General features: G+C 46.5%; 1 protein-coding gene across 1 annotated transcript in view; it reads right to left on the reverse strand.

Annotated features, from left to right (window-relative positions):
• The window catches only part of TCERG1L (transcription elongation regulator 1 like), a gene marked incomplete at both ends in the record, with an annotated part of 71,507 nt that overhangs the window by 30,681 nt on the left and 23,602 nt on the right, over positions 1-17,224 (reverse strand). The gene's annotated exons all lie outside the window — the stretch shown is intronic.

Below are 17,224 nucleotides of genomic sequence, written 5' to 3' on the forward strand. Positions count from 1 at the left end.
ACGGCTCATTTCTGAAACCTTCACTCCTATAAAAACTCACTCGCACGCTATAAACCTCTCCATTGATTTTTGTTTCTCCGCTTCCAGGTACCCAAGCAGATCAAACGTAACTCTCACCAACAGGGGGGCGCTGGGCGCTTTTCGGAATGCAACTATAACAATATTTTATTATTAAAAAGGACCTTCCCATCAGGCAGCCAGAGATGTATGATGCACCTGCTACAGGCACTTGAAAAGGCACAACACCTTCAAAAGGGGGGGAGTTTTATTATTTCTCCTTTTTTTAATTCCCCCTTCATTAAGGCAGGATAAGAGAAATTCCTGCGTGACGCGATCAGCAGCGTGATACAGCGATTGCCCCGCAAGGTACTACAATAAATTTGATCCACATTGCCTTTGAAGAAAGAATGATAAATAAAGCATTTACGGAAGAGGAACAGGTCAGTGTGATGTTTGTTGTGCTCCCCACAGCGCAATAACATAACTGGAGGCGCTCGTAACTTGACCATCTCTAACAAGACACTGAACCATTTTCCAGCTTGAGCCGACGTTGGGACCTCAGGCAATGACAGTTTCTTTTTCCTGCTTCTGTCAAAGCCCCTGGCAAAACTATTAACGTTGATGAGCTCTCTGGATACAAGAAACACTGAGGAACCATCAATTCCGGCACTGGAGTCCGAGATGCCTCCAATTATACGGAGCAATCCCTGCAAGAACAGACTCACAACAGTGCCTCCGGTTTTACAGAGATGTCCAACAGGACACACACACAAATGGACCAAAATTCTAGTTTCTGTATCCTTGGAGACCACCTCTTCAGCTAGGATTTCCATCTGCAACTTACCTGTACATTACTGCACGATTAATTCCATTAATAATCTTTTACAGAACAAGAGTTGCTTTGTTTTCTTTGGCTCTTCCAATTAATTTTAATGACAACAAAACAAGATACTTTCACCCTATTGCTTTCAGAGTCATCACATACAAAATAAAATCACATTTAATCGTCTCGTCTCGGTGAGGTTCATGCACATGAATGCCTCGGTGTCTACAACAACGTACTTGGAAAAGGCTACGCACCTTCCTGAATTTAACCAAAATGACCATCTTTAAACACAACAACAAATCCAAAGACATTAAGGTACGCACATGAATTTCAGTACACAAGCAATCCTCTACACCTAAAGTTGGAATGATTTTCATAACACGCTTAATTATCTCCCCATAGTAAGACATATACCACTTGAGATGAGCTCTGCTCATTCTGTTACCACGGTGGATGCTGCACGTTGAAACATGACTTCCCATTATATAATTTCAGCTGCTTCTCTACGTTGATTTATTATCACATCCAGGAACAATAAAATTATCAGTGCATCTTTGGATGTGATGGAAGCAATCAGCTCACAGCTTCCATCCCTATTGGAGTCAAACATATACACACATATATATACATGCAGATCGAGCTCAACTGCTTAGTTTAATTATATTTGATGCTCACCAAATAAGCTTGAATGATTTAAGGCAATCTTAACTTTTAAGGAATAAATATTTATGCTTTCTAGTTCTTTCTGCTCACAGAAAGCAGTATTTGCAATCGATGGATTTGGAATACAAATAAACTCTGAGGATTGAGTGTAATGCCATGATGTGATATAACCCTTCAGTCTGAACTGAGCACAGCCCAGGCTGCAGTGACACCTGAACACGAACCGTAAAGAACCAAACATCCCCCTACACGCACTCTGCGCATTTGATGATGAAGTTTAGGCAAATCTGACTATAAAACAATACTGAGGAGGGGGAGGATGGAAGTGATCTTTTCTAGGAGGTTCCTGATTATTGCTAGAGCCAAGGAGCCCTGACTGGCATTTTGAGAACATCTGTCCATTTTTGAGATTATTTCGGGCGCAGATGCATTTTACTGTCGCTTACAAACACAAGCACCCTATGTCTCAACAAGGACGCCCCAAGGACAAAGGAGGACGAAAGCAGATGAGTGGAAGGTTCAGAAACCCAAAGATCTTCTTGCGAGTGACAACGCTGCCCTGGTTTGCATCCCTGATGAGCAGATGCTGATTCGCACCCCTGCTGACGGAGCGCGGGGCCGGGCTGGGTGTCAGAGGCTCGGCTGCCTCCCCTTCCGCAGGAACCGCCATCACCAGCCATGCACCACCAGTCAATTAAATCAGGCAGCAGATTATTCCCAGAACAGACAACTAACTTTTCCACCTTCGTTATTTCCAGCAAACAGTATTTAAAGCCTATATACTTTTTTACCCCATACCATACTACCGTTTCCAGCTTCCTCCTCTACTTGCTCGTGGCCACAACAGACCTCAGGAGAGGGAGCAGATCTATTACTGATGCTCATGACCCGGTTGGAAGGGCCAGGACAGATTTTTAGGGCCAAACTGTTCGTTACAAAGGTTTTCTCTGTGCCTCGGCAGACCCCCGGGCTCTCATGGCTCCATTGCACACCGCGTTAAGGGGAGTCACGATGCCCATGGGCAAAACAACACGATGACCAGCAGCTGGGGAGGGCACTGGAACTCTCCTGCTGCTAAATTCTAATTCTTTCCTTTCCCAAGTAAACCACGGCACCTCCAGCATCGTTATGTTACAGCTATTCTTGTTCAGGTTAGCAGTTCGGCAAGGCTTTAAACTTCATTTTCCTCACTGTGATTCAAGGAGCCTTTAACAGCACTGCGCTCAAAAGAACAGAGACCACATCATTCATTATAACATATTCATATGGAAAATATCCATAGCATGGGCTTAATCTTACCCCAGTGAAGTCAACACAAGTCCCTCTGTGGAGCTTTATGGGCACAGAATCAAAGCTTTTCTTCCTGCACCTCACTTGCTTCTTGCGAAGCCACTCTGAATGCCACGCAACAAAAGATCTTAATGCATTCCTGAGCACTGCCGTTTGTCATTCATAGCTATTTTTGCTAAATATATCTCAGAACTTGTTTTCATGAATGGCTTGGTAAGACAGCCTCACGAATGGCCCAACCTGCGCTGCCATCCCATTCAGCCTTGAAAATAACACTGAGGTTCTCATTCCAAAACCAGAACGTTTTTCATATGCCTGAAAACATCCCTATTCCATTAATCTTTTCCCACCTTTTATGACATACTTCGTATTTGCCTGTAGTTATCTACTTGTTTTGAAAATATGAAAAGCACATTTAATCGAAGCACTCTTTCTGTACCGGCTGGATCAGGTGGCTAAAGAGGATTATAAACCAGAGGCATTTTTAAGAACATCACTCCTGTTTCACCTGAAATAATCCAGCCAGGAATAGGTCTTAAAAACCTGGTGTAAAGCCCAAGAACGTAACTTTCAGAAGTGAGCCCATGACCAAGGAGTAGAAAACCCATTAGTGCTATAATTTTGTTGACTTTTAAGTGGCTGCTGCAACAGTGACAATCCCACCCTCAATAAGCAGCTCAGCAGGTACTCCAAGATATGCTGATTTCTAAGTCAAATGTGAGCAGCAATTATTCTTTTTTACATCTCAATTGAAATGTAATGAGAAGGTATTAACAAAGAGAATTAACTATTGAGTGGCCTGGCTCTGCTGGGGAAAGGCTGCACCCGGCGCTTCGCCCTTTTCCTACCAGCATTAAAAATTCCACTTCTCCGTGGAAAAATCAAACAAAATCCAACCAGCTCCAGAAAAGCCTAAAGCAGGAGACAACCTATAAATATAAAATGCTAATATTGAATCTAAACACTCCAAAGAGCTTTCCTCCCAGCAGCAGATACAGCTGCTTTTCCCCTACAGAAAGCAACAGCTTTGGGAGCAGAGCACATTACTCACAAACTTGCCATCAGTTCCTTATTCATTGTTGAGAATAACTCTGAATACATAGAAACTCATGCCACAGATGAACACCGTGCTGTAAAACCCATTGCAGAGACAAAAGGAGGCATTCTGGCACTGGCACATCAAACCCCCCTTGTCTGCCAAGGGTCAGAATTTTATTCAGAATTTTCCTGTCTTCTGTGTTTTTTTGAGACTAAAATCTGCGCTCAGCAAAGGATGGAGCACCCACTAATAATCTAATGGGATAAAACATAAAACATAACTAAGAGAAAACACAGCAAAGGGAAGAAACAACCCTTGCACATACCTGAGGAACAGCCACAAATGTACCAGAAATGCTGCGAACGCGTAACTGCCTTTGGCTGCACGGGGAGCCCTGGTTTGAAAGGTTTAATTCACAACTATGAAACAAAAATGTGTATCCGTAAGAACAACAAATTTAAGCAAAGATCTGGCACCCACCCAGACACAGCTAAATGCAAACACTGTGGGAAGAGAGTAAGGACAGAGCAAGGATGATAAGGAAACAGTGTCAGGAAAAGCACGGAGATAGCATGATATTGCAACAGGACACTCTTCTCAAACACCCACGGCTCAAAGAACTGAATTAACCTAAATGGGTTTTTTCTTTGTCTTCTACTGTCCCTAGGAACTCTTCTGCACCCATCAAGATAAAACCACACAGACGCTTTTGCATTGACAAGACTCTTTAAGGAGGAGTTCCAAATATTCTACATCTTGTCTAACACCTGATGACTCTGTGGCTTTGTGCGAGTGACACTTACACGCTCACATCTTCTCTGACCCTACAGAGCTCTGTCCATCACCTTCCATTCTGCCCTTCGTCCCTGGTCCAGCTGAAGGGCACGAGGATGCTCAGCTGTTCATCTGTTCCTCTGGCCCTGCCCTGAACACCGTGCAGCCAAAAGGTTACCAGCAAATGGGATCAAGGTTGTTTTTTACATATATACATATATATATGGCAGGGCAGGCATGCCCAGCCCCATCCCATCCCTGTGGATACGGCCATTGCAACCGGACACTGTGACACACACAGAGACACCATGACACACAGACACCATGACAGGTAAGAGGGAAAGGTGCCTGTGCCCAGCGCGGTGTCTGCATCACCTCATCGCTGCGGTGCTCACCAGATTTACAGGCAGTGTGAGGCACTAAGCCTGAGAGGGCTTTGACAGTGGGCGCTACACGCAGCCCTGTCCCACTGGAGAAATGCCTGTAACAGGCAGCTGCTGCTGCAGGTTTGCAGCCAGCTGCGGGGAATGAAAACCCAGTGCATGATGCTGCAGGGAAACCACAGCTTGCTTATAAAAATCCTTGACGGCATTTCACATGTAACTCATTTCTGTTGTCTCTCTAATGTCTCCTGTGGGATTCGGACTTGAATGGAGTGAAAGAAACAGGGGTAAAGTTCAAAATATTGAAAAAATAAGATAATAAGCTGAAGACGGTGTAACCAGGATTGAGCAGGTCGGGTCAGATGCGGCAGCAGGAGCCCAGGACCCGACCAAACCCAGCCCAGCAGCGCGGCGCAGCCTGTCTGCTGGCCAGAGAGGGCAAGAGCCCACGGCAGGATGGTCCCGTCACAAGGAGACGCAATAAATCCATATCTGGTCCAATTCTTTCACTACTGAAAGTGTGCAGTGCACCCATTCCCATCCCCAGGGACGCTCACCCGTGTGAATGGCATCATCACCAGCTGTGCTGGGACAAAGTGTCAGGGGCACTTGTCACCCTGTTTTCCCCATGGGGACCCTGCATTGCTCATCTTGGTCTGGCCAAACTGTTGTCTGTGACAGGGAGGATTAGTTTGTAAGAATTCCTGAAACATAACCACGCAGTTTACTATTGCAAAGTGGAAAGCAATGAAATTAGTAATTTCAATTGCTGTGTCTAATAGCCAGTAACAGAGTCAGACACAGAAACACATCAATTTATTTTTATTATTGCTGTTATCATTTTATGACCCCAGAAGTTAGTGAAGATCATGGCCCAGGGACTTGTCTCCTTTAGAAGCAGCATCCATCATGATTAGGTAATTTGGGGCAATACTGCTGATTTGCAAAGGCTGAAAGAAGCCTCTCTGCTTGAACAAAGGAGGAATTGAACAGGAACAAAAAATATATGGATTTTTGCACAGCATGCAGACTCCTCCAGCCACACTTGGCTCCGCCGCCACCTCCTCCTCAAGGTCACACCGCACTTCCCTCACGGCTATTTGCAGCCGGCTGAACCCCAGGCTGCCTAGGAGCCACCTCTGCTGAATTCTCTTCCCTTACTCCTCTTTGAAAGGCCCAGGTACGCTCATTAAAAAATATTCAGCGCTTTCTGAATCTGATTATCTTCTTCCTTTTGCCTCAGACTGCAAAACGTGTTGCGTTTTTTGAGCAGAGGCTCCGTCCCCGGTCTGTTAAGGTGCTGCAGCGGGAATCCTTGCAAGAAAAGTCCCGAGCACTGTGGGCACAGACACTGCCCGGCTGCTAAAAGCTTTGTCAAAGCCTGCCCTGTCCTCCATCCCACCCCTGACTGAAACCAGACAAAGAATCAGAGTCTCACTGGAGACTGGTGGAGCAAATCCTGCCTGTCTGCCCCCCTGTCCCCGCTCCAGCACCCTGCAGTATATTGCAATGATACACAGGAATTGCTATGTAGGAATGCACAGAGAACACAGCCATCAAAATACAGAAGATGGGAGGGGAAATAGCAATCACTGTTTGGAATTTCCCTGGTATCCACCAGGAAAGTAGTTACACGGGATAATGGTGATTTATAGTGTGTACCTGCAGGCGAGTGCTGAGCACTCCCTCACCCGGAACGTCCTGATGACCCCGTCACTTAGAATCACAGGATGGTTTGGGCTAAGGGACCTTCCCAGCTCCCCCAGTGCCCCCCCTGCCATGAGCAGGGACATCTGCACCAGCTCAGGTTGCTCAGAGCCCCGTTCAGCCTGGCCTGGGATGTCTCCAGGGATGGTTCATCCACCATCTCTCTGGCCAACCTGGGCCAGGCTCTCACCACCCTCAGGGTCAACAATTCCTTCCTCATGTCCAGCCTGAATAATCTCCCCTCTTTTAGTTTAAAATCATCACCCTTGTCCTATCACAACAGATCCTGCTAAAAAGTCTGTCCCCATCTTTCTTATCAGCCCCTTTAAATACTGCAGGGACACAACACAGTCTCCCCGGAGCCTTCTCTTCTGCAGGCTCCACCACTCAGTGGGAAACCAGAGAGAAACCGTGGCAAAATTAACAATGAGATGCAAACAGGATTTGTTCGCTTGCTTACAGAGAAGGACGGGCCACGTATGAACGGCATTTACAACAGGAGTTTATAAAGCACATTTTCCCCAAACCGCATGTAAGGCACAGACCTTCCTCCCCGGTTACAGCGTAAGATGGTGCTGGGTTCACCCTCATTTTTCCCTTCTCCTCATGTAACAGAAACATACGGCTGCTGATCTGCAAACAGATTTCTCTCATTCCAGTGAACGGGACTGAACTAGAAGCCAAAGCCAAACCAAACATTTAGTGGTTCCTAACTAGCGCAGAACAGGAGGGCTGGTGATGTGGAGAAACCCCTGGAAAGGCGGTTGGCACAGCGAGGACCTTTCTGAGCATGGACCATAAAGCTGCCTCAATATGGTCTGGTTTGCAGCAGCAGATGTGTACATCTCTGCGGTTGGAAGGGACAGCCTGACCCGCTGTACGCACACGGACCGCTGCCCGTAGGCTGGGAGGAAAACGGAGAGGATTCTATAAATCACAACTTTTATAGTCCCCTGTCCAAATAGAAACAACACTTTAAATCTGGGCAGCATCATTGCTTTTGGCAGAACCACCCTGATTGCTTTGCAGTTTTTCACCCAGGTTTCCTGTGGTTTTATTTTTGTTTGAGTTTTCTTGGTTTTAAACTAAAAAACAAAAAACAAAAACAAACAAAAAACCACAACAAACAAACAAACAAACCACACACACACACACAGAAAAGGCAATTCCTGTTGAAGACCTATTTTGCTGCTGTTCTGGAAAGTAGCGAAAATAATATATTCAATGACCTGGGATGAAAAACAGAAGAACGGCAATGAGATGAGGTTGGAGGGTGACACCATAATGAATGTGTGGTTTGGAAAGGAAAAGCTCTCAGCAGGTTACAGGAGCACCTGGCACGGACACGAGGGCTCGGGGGCACCACAGCAAACAGTAATAAGCGGGAGCTGGCTTAGCAATCTTGACACAGGATTTTTGTTTTAGTTAAAAATGGATAGTGTAAAAGCTTAGTCACTTCATTGCTATTCCACCAGATTAATAAATTGCCCCATAAGGAGGTCAGAGAATTAGGATAGGATTTGCAGTCTTTGGTTAAATGAAAAATAGTAGCATCATACTCATAACTAGAGATAGATAGATAGATAGATGTACATATCCATGTGTGCATGTATAACCCTACGGCTGAAAGTCAATATGGAAAACTATCACCAGTCTTTTCTAAAGGATACACTCATTTTTCCACGTTTACACCAGAATTCAGCTAATATGGCATCATGAATAATTGTTTCATTAATATGAAAGAAAGAAATTCCAACTACTCATAGTCGTTTGCCATGGGACAGCTTTCGAAGGTAAATGTGGCAGCAAAGCCCCAGCAGCATCCCCGAAATGCCTATGTGCCGCATCCCTCCCTCCCCAACCCGGCTTCCAGCCTACAGAGCTCCGACACAGACACGTATATGGATCTTTGAACACAAGTACAACAGCCATGACAAGCACCCAGCTGCCAACAGCACCAGCCCAAAGCCCTTCATCCCTCCCCGCCACTAACGAGCTCTTCACTGATGAGCTTCCATCGGCCAGCGCTGCCCCAGCACGGCTCCGGGCTCCTTCACCCGCCTCCTACAGAAACCAAGTTTTTCCATCGTACTGTCTTGTTCAGGGGAGATTTCCCCAAAAATAGCCATGTCCCACCACAAACACATCTGGAACTGCAGGGAGCTTTTGTACAAATCTGAGAAGCTGATTTTTCATGGACTGAAGAGCTGGGTGTTCAGGAGCAGCAGGGAGGAGGAGGGATGCGCTAAGTGCTCAGACCAAAAGAAGACGACAGCAAAACCTCATCTTTTCAGAAGTGCCCGAGTATCCACAAGGAAGAGAAGTGCTCTGAATGTCAAAAAAGCTTCTTGAGGGTTGCACCTATTTAAATACCATGGAGCATAACCCCACAGGAAAGCAGCCCTCATTAGATCAGAGCGGTACAGACAGAGGTAATTGCCCGTCTCCTTGCACACTCACCGGCCAACAGACACAGCAATCATGGACAAGGGATCCCCTCCCACTGCTGCTGAATTATCTGGCTTTGGGAAAGCCTTGTTTTACCAGCCTTTATCACCAAGGGTCTCCTGACAACACAGGCCCCATGTTTGGAAAACATTTACACTTCATTACAAGGCTGCTCTGTTTCCCTTCCGAGAGCCAGGCTGGCAAGTGACTCCTGCATAAAAAACAGATCGTTGGAAAATATTTTCCTCCACGTCTTGCATGTAATGAGAGAATTTCGGGGATCATGTCCACACAGCTGTGCCCCGAGCGGCGGGAGAGGCACATGGGGGATTCTCATGATAAGCTGCATAGAAAATGCTTGTGCCGCCTGAAAAAGGTGCTTGAGAAGATAGATTCAGCTCTCCAAGTACAGTTAAAGTAGAGAAAATAAGTATCTGCTTGTTTTGAATGAGAACATCCTTACTTAGGATGAGCAGAAATGCGCACACTTATTATGTGGCTCACAAAACAAACAATATTTCTTTTGGTTTAGTTCCTACAAGTCTCTCTGACTGCAGCACATTTCAACTGGAGAGCCCACCCAAGTCCTGCACCGCTTGCCAATGGCCAGACAGCAGCTCCCACACACGCTGATCCCTCCCCGCACTCCACAACAAAGTTCAATCATCTTTTTCATATTTGGATTTTCCAGGGAAGTGGTTGGGGGCCTTTGGTTGGCAAGTCCCAGAATTCACCCAACGGAGACCTGGGCACCTGTACAGGTGACGCACTGACAGGACGGTGACCGTCCAGGGTCGCTGAGAAGTCTACCAGAAAATAATCTCATACCAGTTATTCTCTCCACACTTCTATAGAGCTGAAGTACTTCAGCACAATGGAAAAAGCAGCCGATCCTTGCCTTCCTTTGGCAAACCGACCCACGGCATCATTGTGGTTAAAATAAAGATTGACTCTGCACTCTAAAGTCCTCCTACACACTAACTTGGATTTCCTTGGAGAACTTAATTTCCCATGGGATTTTGAGCCAGGACTATCATATCCCATTTCATCTGACTTGTGGAGAAGCTTCTCGTGATACAATCTCCTTAGACATAAATTTACAACATGGACTAAGGTTCAAGGACCTGCATTTTCAGACACATCTAGAAACGAAACAAAGTCTTTGATCTTCCTTCCCCTCTGGCTCTTCCTTTTGGGAAAAGGATATTTTAAAAAATGGGAAAACATCGGCTCATAATATGGCTTGACACAAGTGTCTGTGCTTTTTTCAGTCACGATCCAACCCTCGTGTATAAATTTCTCATAAATCTTAATGGTTCAATGTTTATATGCAAAATAAAACTGTAGATACAAGCCTCCCAAAGCTGCTTCCTATTTTACATTGTTTTATGGAGACCGGGCTGACATCAACATGAGCGAGCACTCAAACTGAAGTTATCACTGCTTCAAGACCTGCCTGGAGAAACAAATCAGCAACAGAAAGCAAAGGAAACAAGGGACCTGCTAAGGTGCCAAAAGAGGATTAAAAGCAAGGGATCCTTGAGGCAAAGCAGCGCGCGGTGCCGCCAGCCCGGCGGAGCGCTTCGCTTCTGCCTGCTGCCAGCTACGCCAACGGGAGCTCTTCTGGGCTGGAAACACCTTTTCTCATGGAATTCTAAAGGAACCAGAACATTGTCCCAGACCTAGGGCAGCTGGGAGACGTGGGCAACAGCTACAGTCTTCTCCTCCAAAAATACATTTTCAAAAGATGCAAAACACGTGCTTAAAATGATGCATATTATAGGTCATTAAAGAGCAATCAGGGATCCTAAGAACACAGATTTGTTTGGCCCCTTTTCTTTCTCACCAGCGTTCTTTGTTTGCGGTGATTCTGTGGTCCGGCTCGGCGCAGAATCAGAGCGCGGCCCACGCTGTGTGTCTGGGAACCTGACTCACAGTTTGTTTTCTTCAGGAAAGAAACACACACAATTTACCAGAAATACAATATGATGAGGTGCTAAGAGAAACATACAATTTTTAAAAAACAACATTGGTGAGTTTCTGGTTTAAATATTTTTATTTGCAATGATCCCTTGTTTCCTTAAAGATTAAAAAAACAACAAAAAACCCCAAATAATTGGCAAGCTGTGTGTCACTATCAGTTTCAGATCATTAATTTATTCTAGACCAGAGCCAAATCCCAATAATTTGGCAATTACTTCTACAGAGCTCAGTTAAGATTGTGCAGCGCTCTCCTCCTGCACCTCCGTTACTGCCTTGTTTTAAACTTGAGTCTTAACATAAAGAGCTTTAGGAAGAACAAACCCAGGAGGCTCCTGGACAGAAGCTTCCGCCTCGGGATGCTCTTCAGCCTCACGCACTCATGGGTTTGGCACCATTTATTCCTCCTACACCTCTTCTTTTTAAAACATTTGCTAGTCCTGCAGAAGCCACGTTGGGGCTCAGGAGACTGTGAGAAATTCAAGAATGTCAGTCCAGGTTCCCATTTCCAAGGTCCTGGTGTTGCATTTCCTCCTGCACTCCAACAGCAGGTCCTCCCCTCCTGCTCCGTACAAACCCACATCCCACAGCAGCCGCTGGCACCACATTTTGAGCAGCAAGCTCAAGGTTCTTCCCTGCAGACGTGTCCTGGCTCTGGGTGTCCCAGGGGACCAAGTGCTGGGGCTCTGCTGGGACCCCCAGACCTGCCGCGGCACCAAACCGAGACTTGTGTCCTCAACTCCATCCTACAGCCCCGGTCCTTTACAAAGGAAGGACGGAGGTGACTGTCTTCATATCCAAGAACAGACTAGAAAAATGGTCAGACTGCCCCGCATGGCTGCAAATTATGATACGGCTCTGCAAAGTGTAATTTTCATTCACAACGATTTTAACAGGACAATTGACTTTTAAGGACAAAGGGAAAACATGATTTAATCTCATTTCATGCAAGCGGATATTTACAAGACACAAATCGTAAAGGCAACATGGCTACAAATGTTAGACTGCAGTCTGTGCTAGACTGGTACGGTTTTAAATTACTTCGCTTCTACTGAAGCTTGCCCCATTTCAAAATGATCTGTATTGATATCAAGTATATATTGCAAACACACGCAAAAATAATGATTTGAAGAACGGAGAGCAAACTCAGGCACTTCACTTTTGTCATGAGGCGTATGCAGCCTCACTCCGTATTTGCTCCTACTGCAAAAACTCTTGTGGCTTTGCCTTTGCCCTCCATCGAAGGTGGGAAAGGCAAAAGGCATCACACATGCCCAGCCACAAATGCAAAGCACCGGCTGCACTTCTGTTTCTGCAGGATTGCTTTAAGCTTTCATTTCAGCACACATTGGCACAGCCACTTTGGGAACAAGTAAGCGATGAGGAAAATCGCTCATTGGAGTGGGAACTGAAGATGTGCACATAGAAAGTCAGCAAATATTCCTGTGAATCTGCAGAGTAAGTACTAAGTGTCAATGAGCATCTTCTGCCAATGAGCCGAGCTGGGGGGAGATTTTTCTATCTACTTTCTCTTCTTTAACAACCTGGTTCTTTGCAATTTCCAACAGGCAAGCAGAGAAACAAATCCAGTCAAAGTGGCTTCAAAACCAAAGTGAAATCAAAACTACTCAAAATTCCTTAAAAGTTAAAGTGTCTCGTGTAGCCTTTTCCAATAATTGTGTACTGGATTGTGGATGCTCGGAAACACCATGTGTGAAAAAGCAACGGAAAGCCGTGTGTGTGACCCGAGGGAGGAGCAGCCCGGCTGGGCACGCTCCTGCACCGCCAGCCAGCTGCTGCCAACGGCCAGGAAATGCTCCCGAAAGAAAAACCTGGTACCGATCGCCCCGCTCCGCTGTGTTTCGCCATTCAACAGGCATTAACATTAAATGACATATTTAATAACAGAAATAACCAGACTGTGAAACACCACTTTAAGCCTGATAGTTAGAAAAAGAAATGATGTAAATCCCCAAAGTCTCAGCTGGTGTCCCCATGAACCGCTCAGCAGCCCCAAACCCTGTTATCCTAATGCCTGAGACACTTTGCTCGGGGCTACATCCCACACCTTTACTACACTGAAAATACAAATCCTGTCCAGAAGTTTCTTCTCACCCTTTTTGTTCTTAAAAGATGAATCATGTAACCCAGAAGACAACCAGGTTCTGAGCCATCAAACACTGATTCCCCCCTTGAAGTCATAAAACTGGGATTCCCCATCTCTAATGTTTCAGGTTTTCCTGCAGTTTTATGGGCGGGGTGGTCATAGAAGGGAACCGAGGGACACCCTAAGATTTCAGCCCTGGGAAAGATCTTGATTTATTTAGAAACAGAGATCTTCAGCACCATTTACAGCGAGCTTGCTAACAGCTGCAGACATCAAGTGTGAAATTAGATTCCCTGCTTTTGCTCTCGTTAATTAACTGGCGGAATCCACCTCAGTAATCACAGAGTGTACAACACCCGGGTCTGGAGCACCAGCTCTCCCCCTTCCCGGGCTTCCTCCTCCTCCTCCTCCTCACCAACAAACCCCCAAGACCCACCAGCACCCAGGGCTACCCTGAGCCACTTTTCCATATGAAACCAGAGCTGTGGCCAGGCTGGACCGGGCTCTGAGCAACCTGGGCTGCTGGAGAGTGTCCCTGCGCTTGGAACTGAAGGAGCTTTAAGGTCCCTTCCAACCCAAACCATCCTGGGATTCTGGGTGTTCCTTCTTTCAAAAGCATTAGAAGCAAGCATACTTTTCCACCTGATTGTGCCTACTCTGATGATTGGGAGGCAATCCCAAAGGAGAAAGGAAGAAAGAGAGAGAAGAGGAAGGGAAGAAGGAGGAAGGAAGGGAAGAAGGAAAAAACAAATAATAAAAAAAGCACCAAGTATCAGAGTGGCGCAATCTCGTGCATGTGACGGCAGCAGGCTGAGCGGGTTCCTGTCCCCAGAGCACCCCCCAGTCGGTACATTCCAGCAGCGCCGTTTCCAGACGCAGCCTCTGCAATACTGATGCTCGGGAGCAGCCAGCACAGCAAAACTCCCGGGAGCGCGCTCAGGAAAACTAATGTGAAAATAACACAATAACACCGCTCGCAGATTAATGTGAAAAAGGAAAAACAAATATTTGTCACAATTCTAATCAATGAAGAAAATCAGGCGCAAGTTCTCACTTTCTGCCTTGCGCCGTGCGGCTCCTGCCCCAGCACCAGCCGCAGCGGGCAGGAAAGGGGCCGGTGCCAGAAAAAACATCACCTTCACTCACTTTTTCTCCTTTTATTCCTGCACCAGCATCATGTAGATTGAACCACGAGACCCTTCCCTACACTGGGTGCCCAGGACAAACAAGAGTGTCCCCAAGGAATTGTTTTCTGGTTTGGTTTGTGGGAGGTGGGACAGAATAGCAAGAGACAGCAAAATACATACTGGAAACCACAAACAAACAAAGCGCATTTCTCAGGATCCATTTGACAAGTTTCTCTGAGTTCCTGAACTGGTTTGGCAACATGGGAAGTGGCAGAGCTGGAACATCCCATGTCCCCCGCTCCCTGGTATAGCCCCGGGCCATTTTTCACCACTTACCACCATTTTTCACCAAAGAGACTGTGACTCACATCAGCACCTGCGATCTGCAGATGGGGCCACGCAGGATGAAACAAACTTCACTGCCCCACCAGGGGTAGGACCCATCCTACCAATATTCATTGGCATTTCCACGTATACGATGAGTTCACCAGCACCTAATTAAATTAATGCCTGGAACACACCTTGGGAACGCGTGGCCAGTACCGTGTGCTCACAGAGGACGCGTGAACCACGGTGCTGAGTCGCACAGCACACAGCGAGAGGATGTTATCTTTTTGCCTTTCCAAAGCGACTACAGCCTCCCAGTCCCAAGCAGCCCGGTGAATATGATCCTCTGGAAAGCAAACAATATGCTAATTCAGAAAAAAAAAATCAAACATTACCATTCTCCCAGCAAAATCATCTTTGCCTACAGTAAACAGAGTGCACCTGGCAGGCATAACAAAAGGCAGAGCTGGATTTGAGCAATGCTGCACACAAAGTCAGAGCGCTCGCTCGTGAAAAGCCAAGGCAATCTGGATGCTTGGTTTGTGCCACTTACAAACCCCATGGAATTAAATCATCCTCTGGATTTACCATCAAAATAAGCAACATGTGAAGCAAGCCAAACTCTTCTGCTCGCTTAAAAAAAGTTTACCCTTTTCTTTTTGAAAACTGTTTCTGTTCCGCGCTTCATTTTCCCAGCTCGTAAAACCAATGCCACCCAGCAAAAGGTGACACCACGCTTCCCTGCGCTTCCCCGGCTGATGGATGCTGGGCCAAAGATCCCAGATCCCAGCGCACGATGCTGCGGAGCTGACATGGATTGCTGGGACACACAGACCCGATGTCACCGTTGCTGTCACCGTCCTTCCCATCGGAGAGCTCCTGTGGCTTGCTGGGCTGCAGAGGGGCCAGCACCGCGCTCTGCTCCAGCTCCCCACGCAAGGACCGCCTGTCAAGAGGCAGCACGCTAAACTCTGCTTTATTCTGCCAGCGCATCTCGTAGACCCAGAACTAAACCAGCATGTTCTCAACATCGGAATTTCTTATTTATATTTAAAATAACCATAGACCCACAAAATCGTTTTAGTTGGAAAATAACTTCAAGATCGAGTCCAACCATTAACCGAGCACTGCCAAGTAATTGTTAATATTGGTATTACAGCACCAATAATATAAATGTTTCTGGATTCTCATTCTACAGATTACTTCCTCATAATTCCCTTTGGTAAAGGGCACGACGGCAGCATTACTACTTTACTCTTGAGTAGAACACAAATGAGCTGTAACTGATGGCTCGGAGAAGCGGCGTGGGAGCCGCCGTGTCTTCCCAGCAGCGGTTCGCAGCCTTTGGGGCCGCACGGCTCAAACTCCACCGAGATCGCTGCAGGCACCGCTGCCTCCTGTTGCATTCCAGAGCGTAATGCAGCTCTCCCAAATGGAAAGAAAAGTTAGTATTAGATTTTTGGCAAGTTTCTCAGCGCGGCAGCAGCACCTCACCTGCGTGACCTCCCAAAGCCAAGGGCATGACAGCTGGTATTGGATGAAAAGCTCCTTTTGAATTATTCATGCGGCCCATCATATAAAATCGGACAATAAGGATGCAGGCGCCCAAACCCAAGAGCTGTGATGAATGCCAAGCGCAGCTCGGCACATTTGGCAGGAGCATCTCCAAGGCTGCAAGCGTGGTGGTTCCCCAGGAGAGGGGACACCTGAGATGCTCCTGCAATAACAGAGGAGGGATGTGGTGGGACCACCCTGCACCCAACCTGAACCCACCCATAGCCCATCCTTCACCCATGGGAGCCATGGGGCCGGGATGCAGCTGCCCACGCTGGGGACGTGAAGGGGACAATGAGGATGACCCCACACGACCTACCTCCCATAACGCTTCTCGCTGCTCCTTAACGCAGCCCCATTTGCAAAACATTTCTGATTTATTTCCAGCCTTATGAAAACTAATTCCAGCATAAAATTTCAATCTCTTCTTTAATAGGATGTAATTCTGAAAGAATACACTAAATTATGCAGTATCAAACCTTCGGAACTTCCACTCTCCGTTGTATCACAGTAATTATTTCTGCATGAACTAATCTTTTGTATTTCAGAATGAAATCTTCAAATACTTATTTCTACAAGGAATTGAGTTATAAATTAGGTTTGGAATTTTGAAAGCAGTAAAGTAGAAACCATAATGCGATTCTCTCTTTTTTTCAATTCTTGCGCAATTCTTACTATGGGATCTGAGCCAAGATCTTAAAGAATAACTGGTTCTTGAAATCACGGTGGGAAGTCAACACGATCCAGGGCCTGGCAGGAGGGTTTTTCTTTGCTGGAACCGTGGGGGGTCTCGTCAGACTTTGCAGCTTTATCCGTTCTGCAGAACAAACCCAAGACAGATGGACTCGGCTTCGGGAGTTTTGCCTCCAGCTCCTCAAGCCAAACAGCTCCTCCGATAACCCTCCGGCTGAACAGCTCTCAGCCCTGGGTCTTCCTCCACATTTCTGCGATGTGACGTTATCTGACATCACGGCAGAACCGCCTCCGCACCCGCGCTGC

The sequence above is a fragment of the Nesoenas mayeri genome, assembly GCF_963082525.1.
Source record: "Nesoenas mayeri genome assembly, chromosome: 7".
In the NCBI taxonomy this organism is placed as follows: Eukaryota; Metazoa; Chordata; class Aves; order Columbiformes; family Columbidae; genus Nesoenas; species Nesoenas mayeri.